We start from the raw sequence: 5000 nt of genomic DNA, 5'->3' as shown, positions 1-5000 counted from the left end.
GATCTTTAGAAAAGTCAGAGAAACGTTCAGCTGTGACTGACTCTCTTTAATTCGACGACATATCATCCACGTCCAAAAGATATCAGTATTATCATGATATATATTACAGAAGCTTTCCTGGAAAAGGTGAATATGTACCCGAATATACAGCAAATGTTCATGAATGCAATTGGAACTACATCTGTCATAACAGCTTCATAGAAGTATATTAGTTCTCACATTGGGAGTGTTATGTTTCACTGCATTACCCTTGACCTGTGTAGTATGGCGGGGAAGCTGGGACGACCCTAACAATGTGCTTAGACTGGGTTCAAATTGTGCATGAAGTGTGTGTTTGTATTAACTCGACATATGGCACATATCAATTTAATGGCCATTTCTTAAAAAAAAAAAAAAAAAAATCTGGTGTCAGTAAAACAACTTGTGATCTATTCGAAGTTGATACACATGGCTCTTTCAACATCCTCATTTATCTCTTCAATACTGTGCGGATAGCCTGAGCATCTTCACAGTTGGGCAAGTGCACAGACTTATCGAAAGGAAATAGTATAAGAAGGTTGGAGGAGCCAGCTTGCATCGCTTTAGGAGAGGTCACTAATCAAAGTGAAAGATTTGCCAATCTCTCACCGGTTGCTCCTGGCTGGTCCTCATTACAAGAATGGACCAATCAGTGCACTTCTTTCCAACTCTCCGGGATGATGATCCGCCGTGTGGGTATAAATATTGTCGATCTACTGTACACGTGTCTGTCACCTTGAAGAGGACCTATAATCAAAGTATATTAGTGTTCCTGATTCGTCTCGTGCTTGTTTACCACATTTCTATTCAACTGGCCCGCCTTGATATAATATATGTATATGTGCAAATACATGCAAACGTAAGTTAAGACCATGCATATGTATGTTTGCACGTATATGTACAAGGTATATCTATCTGTACAAACAAGGTTGAAGGATATTGAAGATTCATTTTTTATAAGTTTCTTACGTATGCTCCCTATACGACTTACAGTTGACTTATCTTGTTCAATAAGTTTGTCTAATAATTCTCGAATTGTGGCCTACGTTTCGGAACTGTCTTGTGTCATCTTCAAGGGAGAAGTATAGTGTCTTGTTGTGTATGCTGCTTATATACGGGACGTATGAATCATAGAGGTTGTAGTGGGACTGAGGTTGTTACTTATTTGCTGAAGCGGGCCAAAGAGTGTGTGGAATATTTTACCCCCGGTTACCTCTCCTAGTGATCGAAGTATTAGGGTCCATCGATCTTCTTGGGGTTATTCTTTTGACTGTGGGCAATGTTTGAAGAGCCTCCACTTGAATATTAATTAATGACTATTTTATTTGAATATGTAGGGCTTCTAGTATTAGCAACCTGCGGGGATCCTGTTCTCTGTCTATTATGGTGGTGTTCTGATCAAGGTCTTTTCTTTTTCATGATCTGTTGTGTATGGAGGTGAAGTGTGATTTAATAGCTCCATTGCTAAGGTGACATGCCAAGCGCCTTATTAGTTTTGTGGTTGTCATACCAATATATGAGTGGGACCCACATTCCTCACTATTGCAATTGTATTGGTAAACAACGTGGTCTTCTTGTAGAATTGTTTTTGTGGTATTGGGTCTATTGCGTATAATTAGCTGGGCGGTCTTCCTTGTTCTGTAGTATATTATAGGTTGAATGTGCTTTGTTGGGTCAATTGGTTGTACATGTTTTTGGATGATATCCTTGACAATTCTTTCTTCTGATATATATTCCGTGGACATGTGGCTTTTATAGTATATCTTGATAGAGTTTTTATTTGCTGTTATCGTTTCCATTGTTATATCATTTGTTAAGATATAATTGGATTGTTTGAGAGACATCTGAAATGGTGTATCCGTTATTGAAAAGAACTTATGTGACTCTATTTCTTGATGGGTTTGAGCCCAGGTGGAACAATGGGAAAGGACCCTTCTGACATAAGCGTTAATGGTGGACCATATGTAGCGCTTAGGACATTCGCTGTGCCCGTTCAGGCAGAGTCCGGCATTGGTTGGCTTGGTATATACTATTTTCAAGAATCCGGCATTTCGGGCAGTGGCAAGGAAGTCTAGAGAAAGGGAGATTTCCGGTATTTGCTTCCTCATACGTAAAGTTGAGATCAGAGGCTGTAATGAAGTGTCTGCTTAAGTCTTACAGTTCGTCGGAATCTTTTATCTGTACGAATATATCATCTACATATCTGCAGTATATTGACGGCCGGACTGCTGTAAGAACTTCGTTCTTGATTGTTTCCATGTAGAAATTGGCAAACAGTACACCTAGAGGGCTGCCCATTGCTACTCTGTCGATTTGTTTGTACATTTTTTTCGCTGGATGAGGTGAAAGATGCCTCTATTGTACAGATTTCTAAAAGCTCCTTCAGGGTTTTCTATGGGATGTCAAGTGGTTTAGTTTCGTTGCTGTGGTATACTCGTTTAAGTATGAAGTCTATTGTCTTGTTTATGGGAACATTTGTGAAGATACTTTCTACGTCTAACGAAGCGATGATTGCATCATTTACGGGAAGGGAGTCGCGTAAGATTTCTAGGAAATCGGAGGCTGAAGAGAGGGTGTAGGTGCTTGGGACGTATGGGGTGAGGAGCTCATTTAGTTTTTTGCTATGGGAACATGTAAATGTATACTTATCTATATCTGTATATATCTGTGTAAAATACACATATATACGTAAAATTTCTATATATTCTAAAGAAACCTTCAACTATTTGTAGTAATAATGTAGCACGAGTAGTATTGCTTGGCAAATAGAGTGATATGCTGTTAGACTGTTATGAGAAGAGGAAAAAGTGTAATATCTACCTTAATTGCTAGACCAGACTTCCATTCAACAAATTTCATTCTCTGACGGAATCCAACAATTTCATTCAACTTGGGGCAATGAATATTTTCGTAGCAAATAATACCTTGTTATTCATATGAAAGCCACCTTGACCGTCGTCAAAGTGATAAATCTGTTTTAATTAACTCTTTCGCTGCAATACAGGTCTCAAATTCTCATTTTGCTCACTGAGGAATTATTTATAAACAAATAAAGAATAAAAATGGTAGCACAGACACGTAATTATTTTTTACGTGTGTTGCGAAAAGGAATATTGTTTGTAGCTGCACATCCACTGTGGAATTCCTTTTCGAAACGAAGTCTGTAGTACATGAACCGACAAATAAACGAAATATGAAAATGGAAATGTCGCGAGACATGGACGCAAATAGCAGACACGGTTTTTTTTTCGTTGCAAATGAATGTCATTTGTAATTACATATTTACTGTGGAATCCGTTGTATAACGAAATACAGCGAGACGTGATGATCTTTGCTGGCACACGCCACGCAACATTTCTTTTTTAATTTTCCTCAACCCAACGCAAACAAAGATAACACATTAGGCGCATTAGATGTTGCGCTGGGTTGTTGATGAACTCGAAACGCGTGGCTTGATTAGGCCATTTTGAGTTGACGCATTTAGTTGAAGTGACTAAACCGAGAAGAAACGTTGGTGTCATTATGAGGTATGTAGGACGCCTGAGGAGTAGTGATGGTGCCTATGTTATTATGGTATATGTAGGACGTAGTGCCCATCTTGTTGTCCTTTCATTAACACCTTAAGCCTTGCTTATATGTCACAGGAAAAGTTATTTAAGAAGGAAGTGGGTATCACATTTTGTTCTACCGTACACTTGTTCTTGTTTATATCTCGTGTTCTTTCTGTGGTCTTGTTACATGTGTTCCTGCTTAATTCTCGTGTTCTTTTTGTGGTCCTATTAGGGCGCTATGATTATGTGTTCCGTGTCTTTTTCATGAACTCCTTTCTTCCTGTTTAGATCTCATATTTATTCATTTATTGTTTATTTGTTCACCTGTCTACTTATCTGTTTCATTTCCTTCCTTTTTTTTTTTTTTTCTTTTTTAGAAAGTCTTGCTGGATGTTTCTATTATTCTTCTTGGACACCAAAGACGTTTTTTGAATGTAGAGTAATACACGGGACGACAAGCTAATTAATTTTCTATACGGGTATATTTCTTATATAATTTATTTTTCTTGCCCTACTTTTTTTTGTTTCTTTCTCTATTGTTTATTATTCTTTTATTTTTCTTCTTTTTTTTCTTCTTATTCCTCTTCCTTCTCATTTCCTCCTCTTTTTTATGTTCCATTTAAAAAAAGTTCTGAAACATGATGCCTGGTTTAGTCCTTCATGATGGGGGTATGGAATTATGAATTCCAAAAACGACCCCCCACCTTATGTCGTTTATTATTTTCTCTCTCTTCACATTTTTCATAAATGTCATACAGCTGTCACTACATGTCCATGTCTTTGTTCACGCGAGTTTGTGATGCAGCGGCTCCTGTCTGCTTTTGCTTTCTTCCATTTGTCTTCCATTTTCTTTTTCTTTCTTTCTACCCCTACAAGATTTCTTCATCACTAGCTCTGTAAGGTGATGAAATGATTCGCTGAGTTTGTTCTGATGAACCCCGACTAGTATCATTTACTTCAGTGAATTAAGGGATAGCTTAGGGTAAAGTAGGTTAGGCTAGGTTAGGTTAGGCTTAGTTAGATTAGATAGGGTTAGATTAGGTTTCGTTAGATTAGGTTAAGTTTGCTTAGGAGAGGTTAGGTTAGATTAAAATGAAATATGTCAGGTTGCATTAGTTAGGCTAAATTAAGTTTCATTAGTTTAGGTTATGTTGACTTAGGTTAGGTTAGGTCACATACACATAATTTTGGTTAGACTAGGCTAGGTAAGGTTAGGTTAGGTTAGATAAATTAGGCTAGGATAGGTTTAGTTAAGATAGTGATAGGTTATGTTATATTAGCTTTGGTTGGATTAGGACAACTTAGTTTATTATAGATTATTACAGAAATGAATAGGTTAAGTTAAATATGTTTAAGCTCTCTGGAGTATCAAGTCATCAAGACATTGATTTGGAGTTCTTCCCTTTAAGTCTTTAAGAAAAAAGTTGTTTG

At 37.3% G+C, this 5000-nt stretch overlaps 1 protein-coding gene across 1 annotated transcript in view; it reads left to right on the top strand.

The window, feature by feature from the left end:
- Nucleotides 1-5000, top strand: part of LOC143037002 (lachesin-like) — a gene marked incomplete at its 5' end in the record, with an annotated part of 212282 nt that overhangs the window by 204173 nt on the left and 3109 nt on the right. The gene's annotated exons all lie outside the window — the stretch shown is intronic.

Source organism: Oratosquilla oratoria, chromosome 21 (genome assembly GCF_046742065.1).
Source record: "Oratosquilla oratoria isolate Oo_2021 chromosome 21, ASM4674206v1, whole genome shotgun sequence".
Classification (NCBI taxonomy): domain Eukaryota; kingdom Metazoa; phylum Arthropoda; class Malacostraca; order Stomatopoda; family Squillidae; genus Oratosquilla; species Oratosquilla oratoria.
Note: the sequence above shows the minus strand (reverse complement) of the source record. Positions and strands in the feature narration are given on the sequence as shown.